The sequence below is a fragment of the Pseudorca crassidens genome, chromosome 10 (assembly GCF_039906515.1).
Source record: "Pseudorca crassidens isolate mPseCra1 chromosome 10, mPseCra1.hap1, whole genome shotgun sequence".
Classification (NCBI taxonomy): Eukaryota; Metazoa; Chordata; class Mammalia; order Artiodactyla; family Delphinidae; genus Pseudorca; species Pseudorca crassidens.
Window position 1 is genome coordinate 84173351 of NC_090305.1, and position 23859 is coordinate 84197209.

The 23859-nt window shown below is 42.0% G+C and overlaps 2 long non-coding RNA genes across 2 annotated transcripts in view; one reads left to right on the forward strand and one right to left on the reverse strand.

Annotated features, from left to right (window-relative positions):
* Positions 1-23859, reverse strand: part of LOC137233130 (uncharacterized) — a 286294-nt gene that overhangs the window by 119779 nt on the left and 142656 nt on the right. The gene's annotated exons all lie outside the window — the stretch shown is intronic.
* Positions 5802-8927, forward strand: LOC137233129 (uncharacterized). Its single transcript, XR_010947307.1, has 3 exons — positions 5802-5905; positions 8285-8472; positions 8554-8927. It is a non-coding gene; the product is annotated as an uncharacterized lncRNA (long non-coding RNA).

Sequence of the window (23859 nt, forward strand, 5' to 3'; positions counted from 1 at the left end):
CACTTCCTCTTTGGTAACCGTAAATTTGTTCTCTATGTCTGTGAGTCTATCTCTGTTTTGTAAAGAAGTTCATTTGTGTCATTTTCTTAGATTCCACATATAAGTGATATCGTATCGTATTTGTCTTTGTCTCACTTCACTTAGTATGATAATCTCTACTCAATGTTTTTAATAAAATAAACAGTCTCTCTGGAAAAAGCAGACTGACAACACAGGCTACAGGAGCTCTTTCTTTGGCTAAAAATCCAAATCAGCAAAAAAATACAAAGAAAAAAGCTGGGAGCTCATAAAACAAGGCCAGAGGTTATGCCCCTACCTTATTTTACTCTGCTTACGGTCAAAATTGCTCTTTGTTCCAAGTGAGGCCTCAGAAATTTGCACTGAGGGTACAAACTGTGTTTGGCATGGGCCTCATATCCAAACCAGCAACTTCTGTTCATAGACTTTCAGTCTGCATGGTTTTTCTGGGGACAGTTCAGTTCTCCAACTCAACTGAACTTCTAGGGGGATTCTAAAAACTGACTACCAAGTCCAAGAGGAGAGATGCTATCAGTGTCTCTGCTGAAGGGGATGGGGGGCCCTCCTTGGGTGTAGGGAAGTGTCCTGGTCAGTAACAGCCTCCCCTGGCCTGGACTCTCTCCCACCAACATGACTTTCAGGACATCCTTGATGTTCAGGGCTCTAGCTTTGTTGTCCCTCAGCTGGCTTCCAGAGCTTTGGTTCTCACATCCTCACTGTAGTCTGGGGTGTTCGCTGGAAGAGTTCTGCCAGCAGTACAAAGCTTATTGTTTGCCCAGACGGTGTTTCTATCAATCTCTAGACGAAATCAGTCAGGAAGCAATTCTCATTTCAGGAATTAATGGGAAAATGAAGCTTGCCTTTCCCAGGGCAGGGATATGATAGGCAATTTATCATCCAACAATGAGGCCCAGGTAAGTGAACAGTCAGTCTTTATCTTCTGACTCTTAAAGAACCAGGTCAAGCGAACTCTAGGCCCTCAAGTAAACCCGAAACCAGGTGGTTCCAGCTCTTCAGGCTCCTTCCCCAAAAACTGGTACAGCAGCTTCCTGGAGCTGGCTGGACGGAGCTGAGACTGTTAGAATTTGGCCTGGGTTTGTAAATCTTTAGCTAACAGGGGCCTATTTCCATGTTTCTTTTAAAATTTGGGAAGATAATGAGTGTGATTTTAAATTACCCTGGAGTTTGCAACCTTTTTGATTTCTCACTCTCCCTGTGGAAGACCTTCGTTTTCCTCACCGTCCGGGGCGCCTCTGTAGGTGAGCTGTCGAGGGTGCCATGCCTTCAAAAAAATGTCTCATTGTTTGAGTCTCTCATATTTATCTTTCAACATGCTGATGTGCTCTGACTACACTTTTGGAAACTGGCGGCCCTAGGGAGGATTTTGTGACCTGTATTACAATTTTTGCTGTGAGTTTGCCAGTCCTCCCCTGATTCTGGTCGAGTCAGTCCTGTTGGGTCTTGATACTTTTTCTTTTTTTGTTTACTCCACAGGGGATTTCGTCACAGGGCCTCAGGGCACGGACTGCATTACAGTTTCTGTATATATGATGGGACTCAGTCTCAAAGTGTATTCCAAGTATTGGGCAATCTCTCTTCAGCTGCCTTCCAAACTGGTACTTCTATTCTATTTTTTACCTGCTTTCAATGGTAGGTTTGCTTTGCCTCTCTTGCATATAAAAGAAGTCTGTGTTGGATTTTTTTAGCCCTGAATTGAGAAATGATGGAGTAGAGGGCTGGAAAGTGACTTTCTGGGGAGGTTTTATTTCTTTCTGCAGGACATCCTTTGGGTTGGTTTCATCATGAAGAATCTAGTGTGTGACCAATTTGAGAAGCAACCACTGTAATTTAATGGTTGGGCTCAAACATCACAGATTTGGTGGAATGAGAACCGTAGGCTGACTCTTGGGTAACATCCATCCAATCTGGTTATCATCCATCCAATCTGGTTATCCAATCTGGTTATCACAAGAGCTGGTATCTTTTCCATCCAATCTGGTTATCCATCCAATCTGGTTATCACATCCATCCAATCTGGTTATCACAAGAGCTGGTATCTTTTCTACTTGAGCTTCTCCTTTATGACAAAGGACAATTCTTCCAACCCGCAGACTATAGCACCTAGAGATGGGGGGATTTGCCTTTTACTCAAAGGAACAGAACAGGGAGGCCTTTTATCATTAAGCAACAGCAAGTGTACTTTGGGGAAGTCCCAGTTAGTATTTCTGGGCTCACAGAAACCAAGTCTGGGCTACTTCCAAACCCCAAGGGATCTTGCAGCAACGCCCTTTCAGCCCATTTGCAATCCTTTCCAAGAACATGAAGCAGGCTCTCAGGTGAGTCCAGTTTTCATTTCCCGAGCACGATGCAGGCATTAAGATTGATATTGTGGACTTGGTTCCCAGTCTTATTTTTCCGCTTCTATTCTTACCATTCCTTTCAGAGAGACTCAACTCTTCTTATCTGGCTTTGGAAACAATCACGGGCTCAGGCTACCTGTGCATTTTAGCTCCAAAAGGTAATAAAACCATGCCAAAAATTCGCTGTCCTGTTATTTCTCTGTTGTAAATTCCGCAGTGGTTCCTTATTTCACTCAGGGTAAAAGCTACAGTCCTTACAGGGACTTCAAGGCTCAAGGCTTCTGGCCCCATTGTGCCTTCTGACCTCGTCTCCTATGAGTTTCTTTCCTTGTTCACTCCTTGTTGTTTTTTGAACATGCCAGGTACGTGTCGGCTTCAGAGCCTGTGTTTTAGCTGTTCCCTCTGCCCCAGTCACACGGCTCACTTCTTATCTCCTCCAAAGCTCTGCTTACATCTCACTGTCTCAAGCAGCACTCCCTCCCCTGACCACCCTATTCAATCCTATATTATGTCTCCCTAACCTTCCTCAGGACTCCTGATTGCTCTATTCTGCTTTACTTATTTTTTCCAAAGCACTTCGAAACACTGTGTAACAATTATTTTTATGTTATTGTCACTCCCACTAGAGTATTAGCTCCATAAAGGCAGCCATTTTTGTCTACTTTGTTCAAGATAAATACCACATGCCTAGAATAGTGCCCTAGTACTGGGTACACAGAAGGTACTAAGTATATTTTAATTTTTTAATTTACTTTTTTTTTAAGATCCTACATGTGAGATCATACAGTATTTATCTTTCTCTCTCTGACTTATTTCACTTAGCATAACGCCCTCAAGGTCTATCTATGTTGCTGCAAATGGCAGAATTTCCTTCCTTTTTTATGGGTAAATAGCTTTCCATTGTGTGGACAAATAGGTAGATAGATAGATATAGACACAGATATATACACGTTTTACTTATCCATTCATCTGTTGGTGGACACTTAGATTTTTCCATTTCTTAGCTATTGTAAATAATGCTGCAGTTAAAATGGGTGTGCAGTAACTCTTCTACATAGCAATTTCGTTTCATTTGGATATATACCCAGAATTGGAATTGCTGGATCATTCAATAGTTCTATTTTTAATTTTTTGAGGAACCTCCATACTGTTTTCCACAGTGGCTGTATCAGCTATTTAAAAAAAAAAACAAAAAACAAAACAACGGATTCAATTTCTTTAAGCTATAGGTCTTTTACCTCAAAACCACCTCTCTGCTCCTCCAGTTATAGGAAAATTCAGAACTGCACAGATTTCGTGTGGACACAGTTGCTTGGCTCAGACTGGGGCTACCCTAGTTTTAAAAAAAAAAAAGAAGAAAACCTTCTGCATTTCTCAAAAGAATGCAAAACACTCAGTAAATATTGTTCTTAGTACTGTGCCAAACACTGGAGCGAGAGAGATTCTTATAACTTACATCATGCAAAACCATCCCGTGGCTTCCCATCTCGCCATTAAAAGCCAAAGCCCTGACACTGACAGATGTGGGAGTTTGTACTTTGTCGACTTGATTAAGCTGGAACTAATTTTCACAGAATCCTCTTCCCTGAATGGTTCTGAGTCAGAGTTAGCCAAAGAGGAATTTGCACAAGATTTGAAAGGCAGAAGAAAAACAGTGGCCATTACTCTGGGAAGGTCTTTCCAGTCAAACATGGTGAAGGACAACCACAGATGAGTCTAGTGGATTCCAGGTGTTTCTCACTCTCCTCTGGCCGATGTCTAGCTCTTCCTGGTTACTGACCAACAGCTGCCGCAGGCCCAACTGCACACGCTCGTCTGTGGACCCTCAGAGGCAGGGGCGATGCACAGGCTGGGCTACAGCCTCCCGTGGACTCCTTCAATAGCTCCTTCTCGTAGCCCCATCCCAGCATCTGGACACGCGTCTGGCTCCCAGCTCAGATCCCCCTTGCCAGCTCTGGCTTATTCCCTGCGCCAGGGCTGGTTAGGGACTCCTCCCTGACATGCAATACCCGCTGCCAGATAGTTACTTCCCCAGATCCTCCCACAAATGGGAAAAGTCTAATTCCTGTAATAAAGCCCTTATTCCAAGATATTCATAGGGGTTCTGCTTTCCTGATTCAATTTTCACTAACACAATCAATAAGGTCCTAAGAGGTGGGATCACACTTGGGGCTTCCTCTAGCTAGAACGTTCTTTCTGCACGTAGTCACAGGGCTCATTTCCTGTATTCTTTCAGATCACTGTCCAAAATGTCATCCTAGAGTGGCATTCCTAAAATAAAAGAGTGGCTCGTCCCCTCCACAGGCTTGGCTCTCTCCGTCTCCCTTACTTTGTGGTATTTTCCTTTATAACATTTACCATCACTTGGCATGCTATTATTTACTTACTACCTGCTTTCCCACAAGGGATTCTTTCCTAGAGTCAAATTGGGAGTCTAGGAGGTCCTTGGACAGGAAAATAATCATATCCTTATTTTTACCGAGCTCTAACTGAAATTTAACATTTCTTTCAATTATAAGCACAGACAGCAAACTGAATGTGTAGCACTGCCAGTGACTTGTTATCGACAAGAAATCACAGGTGTGGCTCCTATGACATTACAGCTGTTGACAGTATCTTGAAATATCCTTTATGCCCATTGCTTACAAGTTATGGTAGTCAATGGGCTTGCAGCAAGGTGGCATGTGATCAGAGCCTTCCCGGGTACAGATGCTCACAGGCATAGATGGCCAATTATAGAGCAGTTCTGGGCCCGGTTATCCTTCACCCACCAAACAGTGAAACCACGGTTTCTTATGTTGATGACCCAGACATCTCCTTGCATTCTAGTATTTCTTATTTACAATGTTAATCAATACATAGAAAGAGTGAGTTGTTTCTGTTGTTTGTTAAAAGGTTTTAAGACTGGACAGTCCACATAAGAATTCTTAACTCTCTATAAGGTTGCAAGGACTTTTGTAACAAGGATAGTCATGCAGTCTAGGAATAAAGACTAGATAAGTTCAAATACATGTGATGGTTGAGATAATTATTGAAGTGTGTTATTTAAAGTAGCCTATAGCTAAAAGAGTGTGCAATGATAGGGGTCAAACATAGTGCTGCAAGTTATTCAATTTCGATATCATTGCTTTCCTTTGAATTCTGTGTATTTTATTTTCTACATTTGAAAACACTCTTCTGAGAAAGGATCCGTAGACTTTACCAAACCGCCACAGGATGAGTGGCACGAGGTTAAAATCCTGTGCTAGAACATGTTACAAGAGGGTACAGACTTTCTTCTGTTCATTTCAGGTGTTAATCTCTTTTGTCCAGGAATCTAGGGTTTGGCAGGATTTGATTAATTTGAAGAATACCCTAAGGCCAGATAGGACTCTATTATTTATATCCTCTTCTCAACTTGGTATCCACCCCCTTACTTTTCCCCACGGCCACCCTTCCCTTTATTCATTAGAGGTGGCATATTCATGAAAGGAATTGCATCCCTTGGAAGTGACTGGAGACTACATTCCTGAAGACTCTGCTGACAGGTAAGAGCTTTTCAGGACACAATGCTAAACCTCTTAAAAAAATAACTTCAAATATCCTAACAACTCGAAAGAAACCCCGTAATAACACATACTTTGGGGATTTCCACATTGCTCTATTTCCCCCATGAAAGAAACATGACATTGTACTCAGAATTGGCACTTCCACTGTTTTAAGAACACCGACTCACTACCTTCTCTCGTAAAGGTCTCGGGAATTCTGAGATGACAGATTATTCTCTACTGAAAACCTCTGGTCCTCTCGGGGTTCCCGTTGCTCTACTATTTGGATAAGAAACTTGTGAACACTTCCCATATTAATAGAAAAAGCCATAGGAAAAAAGGCAGTTTTTAAGCACTGTGGTTCATTTCAATGAATGCAACCAAGATATACAGATCAATTCACACAGCCACAGTGGGACATAAGTAGAAACCCCATTGCCACTCCATCTGTGTGCAAACTTTCTAATGCCTTTCCACACCTGCTACCTCATCTGATCTTCCCAACATCCAGAAAAGATGGGCTCAGCACTTCCAAACAGATCAAAAGGACCCAGTTTCTTAGGATGGGACAAAATGATAGAAAAGGGAATTTTTCTAAAGAAAATTACACTAGATTTGATTAACATCTGATTGGCCGTGTTCTAATATCTGAGTAATAACTTTCCAAAGGCCCATTAAAAAAAATCTATATTTTCTTACAAATATTTCAAGGGGAGAGAACCAACATTTACTGATTTTTTAATTACTGCTAGGCAGAGTGCTTGTGGCTTGACAAATATCCCATCTGAGTTTCCCAGCTACTCTACGAGGTCAGTATTGGGGAATTGAAGCTCAGAGGGGCTAGGTGATTCACCCAAGGTCACACTCTTTCTGTCCATCATAACGTGTTGCTCCAGAGCTCACAGTATTTCCCAGACTTGAGCCATTTTATACTATCTTGATGGTTCCATGATTTGCTCAATGTTGTTCTTTAAATTGGCTGGCTTCAACGATTAAATACATGTACTTAAAAAGGAAACTTTGCATCGTTGCTGATAATAAATAGTCCCACATGCCACAGATTGAGGGTAATTGTACAAATAAATCAATGAAAACAGGACAACGTTGGCACATTTTAGCCAACTGCGGTCATCAGTAAACCTTCTGAGCCTGGGGCTGACACTCCTCAATGGGTAGCTTAGCAAGCGCTGGAGATAGATTAAAGCCATGATGAGTGCATTACTTTGCTAGGGCTGCCATAACAAAGTATCAAAGCCTGGGGGGCTTAAACAACAGAAATTGATTTTCTTAAAATTCTGGAAGCTAGAAGTCCAAGATCAAGGTGTTGGCCGGTTGATTACTTCTGACGCCTATCTTGGCTTGTGCAATACACGGCCCTCTCCTTGTGGTTTACAGGTCTCCCCTCTGTACCAGTGTGTGTCCCAATCCCCTCGTCTTATAAGGCCACCAGTCACACTGAATCAGGGCCCACCCTAATGAACTCATTTAACTCAATTATGTCTTTAAAGACCCTATTTCCAAATTCAGTCACATTCTGAGATTACTGGGGGTTAGGACTTCAAAATATTAATTTTGGGGGGACACAATTCAGCCCATAACATTTAGTACCCAAATGAGATATTATTCTTGGAATAATAAGAAAAGTTGAAACACAAGGGAAAAGGGCAGAACTCCCTCACCATGTGATTCAATACTATTTAACACCATGATCCAGAACCACCTAAAATTGTCTCCTGAACCATTGGCAATACTTATGCCATGCTTTGGAACATATGATACACTGGGCTCTGTGATAGATATCCTTGTCACATGCTGGAGGCAGATCCCCACGGCCCTGCCAAGGTGGATGTCACCTGAAATTTTCACAAGTTCCCTTGCATGCCGCTGGCTTTTGAACTCAGCCTGGGGGCTTTCTGCGGCCCATAAGAATCTGCTTGGCAAGCTTTCAGGGCAGACAGGCCCGGTGGAAGCAGTTAATATTCCCAAGCAACAATCCTTAAATAAGGAGTTGATGAAAAATGCTCCTGCCTCCTTATGTTTTGTCGAGCTAGGTTCAAGGGTTTTCTCCACAGGCCCTCAAAAAGCCTCCAGCAAAATGGATCCCCAGTTGCCTAGGGCAGCAACCCGTGCATTAATCCACCTGTGATGACCTTCCCTCCACCTGTGATGACCCTCCCTCCCTTTTCTGTCTCACCCGCATTCCCTCACTGTGATGTAAACTACTTTCACCTAAATCCTTTTCTTAGGGTCTACTTTAAGGGAATACAATCAAACAGTGTATCTATGATTTCCATCTAAAAATGAATACATAAATAAGACAAAGCTAGTTACCTATGTCCACCTAATTAAGCCCTGTCCTGTATCACTCTTTGCTCCTAGAACAATGAGGTGAGGGCAGATGGAGAAGTCAACATGGAGACAGAAGAACCTCTTAGACACTTTTCAGTGACCAAGTATTTCTAGAGTCCTACTTCAAGCCTTGCTCATCCTCTTCGATGATTCAACCTCCCTCCTCGTGCTGGAAAACTGAAATTTGATGTTTAACCTGGCCTTAGTAACCACAGTAGGTATGCTGAGTATTTCTTTTCTTTCTGGCCTTTAGACAATTTGGGAGGATACACTGTTGACATCTTATCTTTCTTCTGCAGACTGGACTCGTTGGGAGTGGATTTTCTGACGATAAATGTAAAAGAAAGCCCTCTCCCCGGAAGGAGAGAATAACCTAATTGCTCATTCTACTTAAAATTGAAGAGGTTTGGGAATTCCCTGGCAGTCCAGCGGTTAGGATTCCTTGCTTCCACTGCAGGGGGTACGGGTTTGATCCCTGGTTGCTGGTTGGGGAACTAAGATCCCGCGTGCCATGTGGCAAGGCCAGAATAAATAAATAAATAAACGGAAGAGGCTTGCTGATGATGTGTAGAAGAGCAACAACAAAATTCCATGCATACCTTTATAACATTCTCAGCAGAACGTGTGTACCCAATGTATATAGCTAGATCCACAAATAAGGCAACAAACCATATGGACCCACTGACGCTTATGATTCTCATTAAGCTTTCAAAACAAGTTTGTGAACAGAAACGGACAGAGAGTGATGTATCGAGCACCCCACTTACCCACAGCAAAACAATGAAAACTTAACCATTTGCAATAGGGCTTTTTTTCCTTTTAAAGAAATGAAACATCACAAATGTGCTTGAGACTCTCTGGGACCTCTCTCTATTCCTATTTTTCTCCTTCCCCAAATGGATTTTGTTTTTTATCATTCCTAAGTCTGTTTTAATATTTTGTACTACCTATGCAATATCATAAACTACAGTATTGTTTTGCATGTTTTAAAACTTTCCGTAAGTGGATCATTCCGTGTGCATCATTTTACAACACTTTTTTTTTTTTTAACTCGATATCATATTTTAGAAATGTATCCATGTTTACGTGTCTAATTTAACTCACTCATTTTAGGTGCTATAAAACATTCCATTGTATGAATAAACCACAATTGGTTTTTCCATTTTCCAGCTGATAAACACTTAGGTTATTTCTAATGTTTACATATAGCAAACAAGACCTCTGCAAATATTCCTGGACATGGTTCTTTGCGTATATATGCCTAGAAGTGGAAATGCTGCTTATATACAATGTGTGGCTTCAACCTTATTATAATCTCACCAGCATGTTTGAAATTTGTCTTTCCCCCACATTCTTACCCACAGTTGATATTAACAGATTGAATTTTATTTTATTATTATTATTTTTACCAATTTGATGTCTGTGAATAGTATTTCATTCTGGTTTTAATTTGCGTTTTCCTAATTACTACTGATGAGAAGGAGTTATTTATATATTTTTGATGCTAATCCTTTGTGGGTTTTTAGGCATCAAAAATATTTGGTTAAGTTCTTTGCACCTTGTTTTCGGTGTGCCCTGAATAAAGAGAAGTTCTGAATTTTAATGTAGTCAATTTTACCCATCTTTTTATTCAGCTAGTGCTTTTTGTGTATTGCTTAGGAAAATTTTCCCTACCCTAAGTTGTTCAGACACCCTCCCGCATTTATTCTGAAAGTTTCATCTACACAATTAAGTCTAAAATCCCACCTGGGATTGGAATGGAGGAGAACTCTGATTTAATTGTTTCCTTTATGGAGAACCAAACATCTAGTACCACTTATTGAAAACACTTCGTTTCCTTACTGCTCTGTATGGCTACCTTTATGATAAATGAAGTAGCGCATACATTATAGATGATTATCTCTCTTTTTCCTCTAGTCTGTTTTGTTGGTCTGTGCATGTATCTGTGTTCCAATTCCACAATATTTTCATTGCTATAGCTTTATAATGTTGATATACACCAGTGTAAATAGTTCCCTCCAAATCCTACTCTATTCTTATTCATAACGCCTTGGCTTTTTAGAGCTGTTTCCTCTCCTACATGAATTTTAGGACCAGCTTGGCCAGTTCCATGAAAAGGCCTGCCTATTAAAATGGTAATTAGAATTTTTAAAATTTATAGATGAATTTAGGGATAATTAGTATTTTTATGACAGGGTGTCTTCCTATTCATAAACATATTCCCATTTATTTTGGTTTCCTTTTCAATGTTTCACCAAAACTTTTGTAATTGCTATTATATGGATGCTACATTTCTCAGGTTATACCCAAAGAGAAGATAAACAGACTCTTAACGGGAAGTGGCAAGGTTATGGATGACCATATGGGACCAGAAATACTGCCATGCCGTTTTTTGAAGATATACTTTGCCACAATCCGTAACCACAATTTGGTAACAGTAATTCAAATCCCTCTTATTGGCAAAAAAAGGTTACCCTTTTCCCCAGGGTCTAATCCCATTATGGCCTAAAGATCCGGCTCACAGTCTAGGATCTTGCCATATAGATCTTGTTCACATGCAATTGACATTCCTCAGATAGAGCTTCTAGAGACAGTTTCCATTGATCTTAAGACTCATGAACTCAAGAAACAATTTGGCACACGCGTGCACACGCGCACACACACACACACACACAAACGTGTGTCATCATGGAAAATGTATAGAGTGCTATAGACCCTTCTCTTCAAAAGGGGGGAAAATTGGAAGCACACAGGAATCCATAACAATTTTGAAATCCAGTAGGGTGTATGTTACCACTTACTTGATTAGGGTACTGTGCTCCTGCCTGGCAATGACTCAGCATGGCTATTGGTTATGCCCTCCAAATCGTCATCCTTTTTATACAAAGTGGCCTAATTTTCGCTGAATGATTTCCTCAGCCTGCTTTCTGCATGGAAAATGTTGATTAAATCTTCCTTTCTATCCAAGCTGACATGACTGTTTTTATAACCTCGTGGATTTCTTATGAATCAGATTACAATACATTCCATTACAAAAAGCTACATGCACGAATCTTGTCAACATAAGCCCTTCTCTACCTTGGGCTTGCTGTAAAACTGCTGACAGACAACAGTCTAGATTCTTAAGAGTCTAGATTCTTAGATTCTATTGGTTAATACAGAGGATTTGTGAAGCACCCCCTTAAAATCTTTAAAGGGACTTTTGTGCAAGCAGAAGAGTTCTGGAGGCACTGCTGAGGTTTTTAGCAAAAAAACTTGGGTTTAACCTTCGCTCTGAAGCTCTCTCTTAATTTGAGAATATTGGAGAGGCCAGGAGGTAGAATTACATTTATTTTTGAAGACATCAAGTCCTGCTCTTGATAATTCCTCTACATTTTACTTGAAAAGTGAAAAATTCCTTTTCTAAAAAAGTCATCGCTCCTTTCTCATTTCACCATAGACAATGGGAAGAAGACACTTATAATATTCTGCCTGAAACCCCCTTAGCTAGATCATCCAGTTAGTTCCGTACATCTTCAGTTTTCCAAGTTACTGCAGGAACAGTGTTGCTAAACTTTCTCTCGCTACATAACAAGGACTTCCATAACATTCCAGCTTCCCGTAATCTTTTCTTCACCTTCCTTGAAGCCCTCCCTGATACCTTCATCAAGGGTTATCAGGCTTCCTTTGTTGGTCTCCTCAAGATCCTTTGGGCTTTCACCAACACTGCCCTTAAGAGTTTTTCTAGTTTCTGCCCACTGCCTTGTTCCAAAGCCATTCCCACATATTTTTAGGTTTCTGTTGCATCTCACTTCTGTTACCAAAAATATATTCTGATTTTGTGGCTGTAAAACAAATTACTCCAACAATTAGCAGCACAAACAACCATTTCTTTTGCTCATGAATCTGCAAAGGGAATATAGGTCTTGGCAGGAAGAGCTTCTGTCTACTCCACTTGGCATCAGATGGGGCAGCTTGAAGGCTGTAGGCTGGAGTCACCTGATGGCTCACTCACTCCGGTATCCGGTGACTGGTGCTGGGATTGGTTGAGACCTCAGCTGAGGCTGTTGAACAAATACCTACACGTGGTCTGTTCACGTGGCCTTTGCTTCGTTTACAAAATGGTGGCTGAGTTCCGAAGGCAAATGTCCCAGGAAGAGAGAGCATCTGAAGAAAACTCTATCCCCTTTTATGAACCAGCCGTGGAAATCCACAGCATTATTTCCACTACATTCTATTTGTTGAGGCAGGCACAAGTCCCACCCAAGGAGAGGGAAAGCAGACTCCACCTGTTGACGGATGGGCAGTGGCAAGTTTCTGGGAGATCATGTGGGAGTGGAAACACTGGTATGGCCCTTTTTGGAAAACACATTTTGCTATAGATAATACTTTATATAGGATTGTCAGGCAGGCTTCTTTAAAGGTGATATTTGAACATATAAAAGTGAGGGAGTGGGCTTCCCTGGTGGCGCAGTGGTTGAGAGTCCGCCTGCCGATGCAGGGGGCACGGGTTCGTGCCCCGGTCCGGGAAGAACCCACATGCTGTGGAGCTGCTGTGCCCGTGAGCCACGGCCCCTGAGCCTGCGCGTCCGGAGCCTGTGCTCCGCAACGGGAGAAAATAAACATAACATTGTAAATCAACTATTCTTCAATAAAATAAATTAAAAAAAAAAAGTGAGGGAGTGAGTCATGTTTGTATTTGGAAAAGAGCAGGGGAAACAAGGACAAAGGCCCTGGGGCAGATTATGATTAATGGATTTGAACCACTTTGACTGAAGCCAGCTGAGCAAGGGGAAGAGCAGTAGTGGTAAGTTCACAGAATAGCCAGCGGCTTATTATCCAGCGTCTTGTAGGTCATTGTGAAGACTCTCGCTCTTACTCCAAGCCATAGGGAAGGGGGTGGTCAACAGAGCAGAGGCATTATTGGACTTATGTTTTAAAAATACCACTTATTGAGGCTTAGTACCCAAGAGTTTATGATGTATTTCCTATCCCTGTGAAGACCAGTCTCCTGAAGATAAATAGGAATGCAGTTTATTGCTGTACACCCAGAGTACTCAGTTATATTGGAGCTAAGAAGATGCAAGATAAACCTGAGGTTCTTGTAAATGTCTTCCTAAAGTCTGTATGTGGTTTAAAGTTGAATTTGTACCTTTTAGGCATTACTGATAATACTTAGCACTCTCTCCAAGCAAGCATTTTGTGATTTTGAAAACTTTCATATGTGTGGGGTGGCAGGTGTGCTGCACATCTCCCCTTTACCCTCCAGGTCCTTTACCCCTCTCTACTCTGCTGTCTGCTCCAGAGGCTGACCTTTATGGACTAGTTCAACAGCCTCTTGGATCTCTGGCATCCAGGTGGGTACAGCCAGTGGAAATTTCCAGCAGGTAAAAGGGAAGGAGGAGAGTGAGATCTGTCTATTAATTCCTCCGGCCCCCTCTGTGAGAGCTCCTCAGCTGTGTCCCACCAGAAAGTGTCCCGATAGCTGCTCTCGAGGTAGCTCTTCTACGCGACTCTCTCTTTCCAGTTCCAGCAACCTCTCCCTCCCTTTTAGGCCATGGTAGTGACAGTTTTACTCCGGATATGCCCGTTTCTGCACTATCTTCGGTGGTGCCCTACACCCACACCACTGCAAGTAAACCCTTTGCAAACAAAACCTTCCCAAATAATCTTACTCAGCACGTGCCATCTGTTCTTTTTGGGACCCTGAGCCAGCAGAGCAATATTTAATCTCTTACAATTCAAACTAGGGCATCTCCACATTTAATTTTGATCCACCTCTCCCCTCTATTTGTCCTTTCTTTTTTACTCCCAGCCCTATGGCCTGTGAGCACAGGAATATGTAAAGAAACATATACAGATTTTCAGGAGGGAGTTTAGTAAGGAGTCTAGCTCTTCACACTTAAATGTAACACAAACAAAAAGATGTCCCCATAAAGGGAACAATTTGCGTATTAAAATCCATGTGAACCTGGCCACGCATTTTCCTTATGCTAATGGGAGAGAGCTGACCTGTTCGCATTTCTTCTCCCTTTTCCGCACACCAAACTATTTAAACTCTATCATCACCTATGGACATTTGATAAAGAAATTTGAGCAGAGGGCTAAAAGAAATGAGCCATGCTTATATCTGAGAAAAAAATTTCTAAAACCATGTACAAAGCTCTGGGCTAGGGACAAGCTTGGCATCCACAGGTTTGCACATTTTAAACATCCTGCATCTCTCTTGCAATCAGACAACATTAGCAGATTTTCCTCACCGAGTATTTAGGCCTTTATATTTTTCCCTTGGTTTGCTGGTCTCCACCCCTGCCCCCTTCAATTTCTTTTTCTGGAGAAGAGCATTACAGAGAGAATCAAAGGGTCACGATTTTAAGCACATGGGACCTTTCTTTTCTTTCCCCTTTCCCTTTCCTTTCTTTCCCCTTTCTTTCCCTGTTTTCTTTCTTTCTTCCTTTCTTTCAGAAAATTTTTGTACAGCATCTTTTGACTGAATAAACTCACTTGGACAAAGCCCAGTACTGGTCTGAGGAACTCCTTAGTCAACAATTGTTGAAGGACTGGCTAGATCTTTCCTGAAAGAGGTCAACTTAACATCTGGCTTAAAACAGCATTTGGCTTACAGGCTTGGAGGCAGCCTGTTAATCCCCAACAAAAGACCTAGGAAAGCAGAGGAAAATGCAAAAACTTAAACAACAATAGAAAGCCTCATGGGAATAATTCTCCTGATGGAATTGGATCAAGAAAAATCTATGCAAGATTTCCCTCACGGCAAAATCAAGCTTGGTGATGTACCAGAGTGGACCAGAATAAATGTAGGGATGGAGAGTTCCAGAGAGCTTATTCCAGCCCCGCTGTAATAGTCAAGAGCAATATTCCAGTTACTCCAGCTACACAACAAATTATCTAAAACTTAGTGGCATCGAACAATGGTAATCATTTATTATTGCTCACAATTTTTGTGGGTCAGGGCAGACTAAGAACAGCTTGTCTCCGCTCTCTGTGGTCTAGAATCTCAGAAGGAAGACTGGGGCTGGTCTCATGTAAAGGCCCACTCACCCTTGTGTGTTGGGGGATGATGCTGGCTCTTGACTGGGGCCTCACTGGGGTCATCAGCCAGAACGCCATACAAGGCCTCTCCACGCAGCAAGGGTTTTGTTTTTACAACACGGTGGCTGGATTCTAAAAGGAAATGGCCCTAGAAAGAAAGAGAGCTGGGCAAAATTGTATTGCCTTTTATAACCTGGCCTTGAAAATCACAGTGTCACTTCCAGCACATTCTGTTAATCAAGACAGTTACGAGGGTTCATTCAGGTTCAAGGAGAGAAACACAGATCCCCAATGCTTGATGGAGGGGTATTATCAAATGTTGAAAGAAACCATACGGGATGAGCTATATATTGGTGCTGCCGTCTTTGGGAAATACAACCTGCCAAGACAGGGGCTCCTGGGTTAGATGGCCTGGGTTAGAAACCATGCTGTGCTACTTACTAACCATATGACCTTGGGCTAGTAAAGGTCTCGGTTACCTTTACTCTTATACCACAGTATCCTCATAGGGTTGATGTAAAGATTCGTTCAGTTTCATGTTTAGCAATTAGTATGGGACTTGGCACATACTAAGTGCTAGAAAATATTAGGTCTTTGTTACATAATGTAACAGGAGAGGTCCTCTGTCCTTAATATCTACGTCTATCCTCCCATTCTCCAGTAGGAAGGGAGAGTCTTTGAGCATGAAAACGAGTTAAATTACACCATAAGAGATGGCTGATATGGGCAAAAGGAGGAGGAAGTTGTTTGTCTCATACGGTTTCTTTTCTTAAAGAATCTAAAATCCTTAGCCTGGTGCACATCCCTTGGAAGTATACAGGAAACTGCTGACTGCAGGGTGACACAATCTGCTACAAATAAGGGCTCCCAAATTAAATGGTCAGGATTAGAATTCATGCTCTGCCATGCACTAAGCGTATGACAGTAGAAATCTGCAGGATAGAAGATGAACCTGAGATCCATGAGGAAGCGGGCAGAAGAAAGGAGGGAGACAGAAATAAAGGAGACCTCACGTTTCTGAACCTGGTTTTATATGTCCCAAAAGGCAACACAGTAGGACTCAGTGTTCATAATATCCTACTAATGGGACTGAGTTTTTACGGACTGAATGGTTGTACTTGCATGCTCTCTACATTACGCACATATCGCCTATTTGTCTACCTTTCTATCCAGAAGAAGAGGCACCAAAATGTTAACACTGGTTTTACTGGTTGATGAGTTAAAAGTGCCTCGTTTTATTTTTTAAAAAACTTTTGCAAATCTTCCATCATTTCCTAATTCAAGTAGGTGTTAGGGGAACAAAAGGACCTCCTGATACACAACAGCTGTGTTTTCATGTCAATAAATGCTTCTGAGTATCAATTACCAACACACTCTCACCAGAATTTCAGTTAGAAGAAGTGGGCTGAGCCAACCTCTGGAGCTTTCTTTCCTCAAGAGCAAGAAGAGTTTCTCTTGAATCTAAATCGACAGAATCACCACAAGGAGATGACTTACAGAAGGTCAGCTTCATGGCCCGGAGTGGGGTGACCCTGGTGACCGACACCTTCCCGCCAAAGACCCAAAGCCCCTCGGGGTTCACCTGCTGACGTGCGCTGAAGAACCCAGAGAGTTTCTCAGTGACCCGGATCCCTGTGACGTGAACTTGGCTTCTGCGATTTCAATATAAACCACTGTAGCCCATAAAAAAGACAGGGCTGGGGGAGGGGTGTGTGCGAAAGATCACAGAGCACACAGGGGGTCGCACCTCCACCCCTCCTCTCTACTGCGAACGGCACACCCAGAGGTCCTCAGGGAGGGGCAGGCACAATAAGAGAACACCTGTGAATTCCTTGCAGAACTCCCCTTACGGCTACATTCCTCTTTTATAAAAGATTCCACTTGCTCCATCTCTGACCCCAGGGCATGGACAGATGGATGGAGGCCTGGTGTGGCTTCTCTGCTCTTGGCTGTGCTCCCCGTACCAATTAATCACTGGGCCCCAGCCTGACAGGCCCGGTTCTTTGCTTCTGCTCAACCTCTGGCTGTATCTGGTGATTACCTTCCCCAGAGGCAAGAATTTCTCAGTGTTTTCTTCCTTCCACACTGCTCCAGCTCACGTGCTGGCTACTGCACAGAGAGGGGCCACGGTTCCCTCCCACTCTGCTGACTGTGGTCACTTGGGAACCCTGAGCATCCCAGTGTGCTCAGGCTCTGTTACCCACTGCTGCCACCGTGGACGTGTCACTGGACTTCCCTACGCTTCCGCATCCCTGGAAAGAAGATAATAGTAACTACCTTGCCATCTTCAAGGAGTCACTGTGATAATCTGATCAGGGATTTTTAACCTTTTCGTCTTTTTTTCTTTTTGGCACAGATCCCTTTGGCAGTCCAGGAAACCTACAGATCCCTTCTCAGAAGTTTATTTATTTTTTTTAATATATGTTTAAATTGAGGTATAGTTGATGTGCAACCTAAATATCCATCAACAGAGGAATGGGTAAAGAAGATGTGGTACATATTATCCAATGGAATATTACTCAGCCATAAAAAAGAATGAAATAAAGCCATTTGCAGAGACATGGATGGACCTAGAGATTATCATGCTAAGTGAAGTAAGTCAGACAGAGAAAGACAAATATTATATGATACCGCTTATATATGGAATCTAAAATATGACCCAAATGAACTTATCTATGAAACAGAGAGAGACTCACAGACATAGACGACAGACTTGTGGTTGCCAAGGGGAAGTGGGCGTGGGAGAGGGAAGGATTGGGAGTTTGGGGTTAGCAGATGCAAACTAGTATATATAGAATGGATAAACAACAAGGTCCTACTGTATAGTACAGGGAACTATATTCAATAACCTGTGATAAACCATAATGGAAAAGAATATGTACCAGTGAGTGGAACTAATTATACAGTTTAGTGAGTTGGGTAGAGATCTAGATGATTGTTAATATAAGAATCAAAACTACTGAGTGAAATGACTCAAAGACAAATACATGATATCGCTTATATGTGGAATCTAAAAAAATGATACAGATGAACTTATTTATAAAACAGAAATAGAGTGATAGATGTAGAAAACAAACGTATGGTTACCAGGGGGAAGTTGTGGGGGCAGGGATAAATTGGGAGATTGGGACTGACATATACACACTACTATATATAAAATGGATAACTAATAAGGACCTACTGTATACTCTGTAATGGCCTATATGAGAAAAGAATCTGAAAAGGAGTAGATATATGTATATGTATAACTGATTCACCTTGCTGTACACCTGAAACTCACACAACGTTGCAAATCCACTCGACTCCAATAAAAATTAAACAACAATATTATGTAAGTTTCAGGAGTACAATATAGTGATTCACAATTTTTAACCGTTATACTCCATTTATAGTTATTTAAAAAAGATCAGCTGTCCTCCCCTCCCTCCTCACCCCCCTCCCCTCGCCAACAGCACTGTTCCTTCTACTTTGAGACTGTCCTGTTCTGCAAAGAGAAGCTGGATGACTCTTTGCAGGGAAAGGGGGCTCAAGTTTCTCCCATTTCCCTTAAATCCACACAAGCCCGGACTCCCTTCCCGGGTTCTTTCCGAAGCACACGTGCTAAACACTGGGTTCTTTCGAGTGGTCTCTCCTGCCCTCTTTGTGCATGTTTTGAGGAGAAACAGAGCCTAAATCAGGGGGCGGCAGACTTCGCCCTGTGGGCCACATCGTGCTGCTGCCTATCTTTTTAAGTCACGTTTCACTGGTGCACAGCCGCAGTCATTTACTTCTGTATCCTCTATGGCTGCTTCCTAGTGACAAGGGTAGAGTTGAGTAGTGGTGATGGAGAATTTACGGTCTACAGAAAGGAATGTATCTGGCCCTTGGCAGAAAGAGGTTTCCAACACCTGGCTTAAGTACTGGAGATGTGGATCGGAACAGCTGAAAACTAGAGGACTCAAATAGTTAAAGGAGGACATCTACATTTCTGATCTTGAGAGTAGAAAAGCAAGAGAAATAGCTCATTGTTTGCCAGACAGGAAGTAACACTTTCTGTGTGCCTAACCACTGGACCAAGCACTTCACATGTATTTTCTCTTCTTAGCTCTACCGGACAGGTGCTAGTATTATTCCCATTTTACAGCAGAAGAAACCGAGGCCCAGAGATGTTGAGTCACTTGCCCCACACACCCAGCTAGTAAGTGCTAGGGGGGAAACTGGAACCCAGGGGTGATTCAGAGCCCACAGTTTTGACCATGTGGCTATCTTACTGACTGGGTCCATGTCATAGAGGGCACTGGAATGGCTGCTTCATCTGCTCAGATCAGTGGTGCCCGAAGTCTTAGCGTTTGCTGCCAAGGATAGCAGTATTACAAGAAATTTGGATTCCTTAGCTCTTGAGTGAAACTGCACTTCAAATGTCCAAGGGGAGGGTGGAGTGGAGAGGACTTTCCCACCCAGTTGTACTCAGCCTCCTTACTAGATTTTAAGAAGAAAACCAATTACTATCGGTCACATTACTTTTCACTATTTTGAAATTCTGTTACAGGATGAGGCTGAAACCTTGGAAAACTAAGACCCAAACTGACATAATAAATAACACTTTCAAAAATGTTTCTGCCTGACCTTCCATCTAAAAATCTCAGATGACTTCACAGGCAGTTACTGTTTACTATTTATATTTACTATTTATATTCCTCGCTTGGGGACTATAACGGAGTGTGGTTGCTTCGAGACTCGAAGAGTCCCTTCAAAGTTGTTTGGTGTTTTCCCAGATCTTTCTGGCTAAAGCAAACACTTCACCAATATTTGGAAAAAAACAAAAAATGCTGTGCACCAATTTCTCTCTTTGTATAGACTGCTATTTACCGATATTCATATTTCAGGTAGGGCCTGGGTTCCAGAGACTACTGTTTATGCTACTTAGTTAAAGAAAAAGTAACCCTCATGGGCCAAGTAAAAGCGAAATAGCACTTAGCTCACTATCTCCTTGTAAGGATGGAGGAGTTCAGAGACACAAGGCGTTGAGCTCAGTGTCAGCTACAGGGATGGGGGCTCCATGTTCAGCTTTTCTTTAACAAGGACGTTACACATCTTCATATACCATCAGCCAATCATGTCATCTATTAATAAGAGTTGTTAAGTCATGAGCCCCGACCAGGTGCCAGTTCTGTATGACGAGCTGGTTCAGGGGCCTCCACAGAGCAAAAGGTGGAGAGCAAAACTCCTGACTCATATTGATTTTTAATCTCATTCTGTTACATTATTCTTGGTTTATGCTTTTTCATGTACATATCACATCATTCAGTAATGCACGGATATGATTAATAAGCAGATGTCTAGCAATTTGTAAATGAAGGGGGGGTGTGGACAAAACTCACTATTTTACATTCCTCATCGCAGCATGTGAGAAGCAACAGACTCTCAGGGGTCACAAACTGGGATGCCTCGGGGGCCGTGGACTGAGTGGAGAGCACATGCCTCATCTAAAGTTGGCAGCTGCCGCAGAGCTCTGCCCACCCAATTTCCCACCAAGTGTCACCATGTGGAAACGACCCAGCTGGGCCCAAGGTTTAGAATTTTCAAGAGAAGCTGAAAAGTTAATTTTTATGTGAAATCTTGCCATCTACATGTGAAATCTCACTATACTCAAATACAGGAAACTTTTAAAAGCAACACTACACTGGCCAAAAAAAACCTCTACATCTGTTAGCCACATCTGACCCATGGACCGCCAGTTTGAAACCTCTACCCTGAACATTAGATCGAAAAACTGCCATGGTTAAATAAATTTGCGAAATGCGACACAGTGGTTCTTCTCAGACATTCTTAATGCAGGTCAGTATATTAAATGCTCTGAAAAGTAGCTCAAGAATAGAACCTGTTTAGCTTTGTTTAAGCTACTGCTCCCCTAAATCATCCGCCTCTTTGCTTCCACATTACAATATCCTGCAGAAGTGTGATCGCTAAGAATATATACTGGCCAAGAGGGCACATTCTCATTTAATCTTGCCAATAACTGTGCAAGGCAGGTCTTTCTGTTTATTCCCATCTTGTACATGAAAACAAGGGCTCTGAAAGGTTAAGAAAATTGTTTAGGGTCCTATAGCTACCGAGGGACAGATTCTGCCTCTGACTATACGTATAGCTGATTCACTTTGTTATAAAGCAGAAACTAACACACCACTGTAAAGCAATTATACTCCAATAAAGATGTTAAAAAAAAACACAAAAAACTTAAGCTGTTTCTACTACATTTCATAACTAAAGCCTCCCCGCAAAGAGCCTGTGGGTTTTCTTTTTCGTATGACTGATACAGTAACAATTCCAGAATCCAGGGTCTGTCCTTTGGTAGGATTAAGAAGAAAACCCATATTGTATAGAAATATTTCAAATGACACTGGCTCTATAAGCCACATAGGCACAGAGGGCTCAGGTTATGGTCACGTGCTCTGAGTAACATCACCTCCCTGGGGAAGACTTTGTGCATCCTGCCCTCCACGCCCTGCCCTGCCCCTGGGTGTTGTGAAATGGCTCCTCTGGCCCCCTCAGCTCCTTCCCGCCCTGAACCTCATCACTTTCCTCCCCACCCAACTCCAGCCTTGGTTCCACTGGCCTCAGCCAGCTAGCTCCCTCTGCAGACACCCAAGCGAGAGCCAGAGAGAGGGCTAGGTCAAGGCCTGGGATGGACACGGAGGAGGTCTGGGAGGCCCTGCTCTGTGGCACGGGGGTTTGGAAACAGGCCCGGGTGGCTGGGGTAAGGTCAGGGCTGAGAAAGGCCTGAATCGCGGCCTGGCTCCTCTCGCACCATTTGGACTCCAGATGCAGAATGAGGGCTGCCATTTGGACATCCATGAGCCAAACCTCATTCCTAGGACCGAGGCACCCATCCCTGCTATGTCTTAAAGATCCCCACAGAGGATCCTTCATCTCAAAAGGGGAATCCACCCCTCCCTTGGCAATCACTCCCAGGCTTACCTAACCAGCCTTAACAGAGAAAGTTCATCCTCATCTTGCACAGAAACTTCCTGCTATGCTTCTTTTCAGTGTCTCTTGAGAGGCCCTGAGGGACATGAGTCCCCACCCTCCACATATTAACCTGTGATAAACTTGAGGGCAACAGACCATAGTAGCTAAGAGCATCAGGCACAACTGACTTTGAGTCTCAGAGCATTAACCAGCTGTGTGACCTTGGGAAAGTTACTTAACATCTCTGTACCTCAGTTTCTTCGTCTGTACAATGGGGTAAAAACACATTACCTCCAACAGAGATGAAAGCATACATCCACACAAAAACGTGCACATGAGTATCCAGAAGAAAGTTATTCATAATAACCCAAAATTATAAAAAGCCCAAATGTCTATTAACTGATGAATGGATAAACAAAGGTGGTATATCCATACAACGGAATACTATTCAGTCATAAAAAGGAATAAAGTACTCCAGTGTGGACGAACTTTGAAAATATTATGCTCAATGAAAAAAGCCAGTCACAAAAGACCACATATGATGACTCCTTTTAAAAGAAATGTCCGGAAAAGGCAAATCCATAGGGAGAGAAAGTAGATTAGTGGTTGCCTAGGGCTGTTGCGAGGGGGGAATGCGGAGTGACTTGTAATGGGTCTGGAGTTTCCTTTTGGGATGATGAAAATATTCTAACATTGACTGTGGTTATGACTGCAAACTCTGAATACACTAAAAACCACTGAGTTATATACTTCAAATGGGTGAATTGTATAGTATGTGAACTATATCTCAATAAAAGTGTAATTTTAAAACAGGAGAAAAAAATACATTATCTGCATCATAGGGTTATTATAAAAATTAAGTCATATAATGCCTGTAAAGTGTTTAGCACAGCGCCTGGTAAAAAAATCAACAAATATTATTTTTAATTATAATAATAATGTCAACAATAATATACTATTATATTTATATCATATATTATAGTATCATATAAAAAATAATTATGATACAGAATATATAGGTAACTATGTGTCAAATATAAATTACCATAAAAATAATTATAAAATAATTATTTTACCCTGTCTCCTCTTCCTCTTAAAAATTTCTGATTTTGGAAGGGTCCTGCCATTTTTTAACATTATGAAAATTATTTTTGAACATTTTGAATACTGTCATGTTACATGTTATATGTATTATACCACACTACTATACAATAACTACCATAACATACAACACATCTATAAGATTACTATATATTATCATATATATAAGAATACATATTTCATGCTATGTGAAGGTATAATACATTGTACATGAGATATTATAATTATTATTAAAGATTATGTTAGTAGTAGTATTCATCCTGTGACTTCTCTTCCTCTTTAACCTTTCTGAATTTGGAATGGTCTCCCTAGGTCTTTGAACGTTTCCTGGCCCCTGATATATTCGGAAAGAAAATAGCTCTGAGTTTGGAGAAATTAAATTACAATCATGACTCTAATTCAAGTGCCTCGTGTAGCTGCAGCCAGAAAACAGAAAAAAATACCCGTGGTGGGAGGGAGAGAATGAGGAGGGCACGGCAGAGCGAGGGGGACCCTTGGGCATCCTGACTGTCCCGCACGGTGGCCCT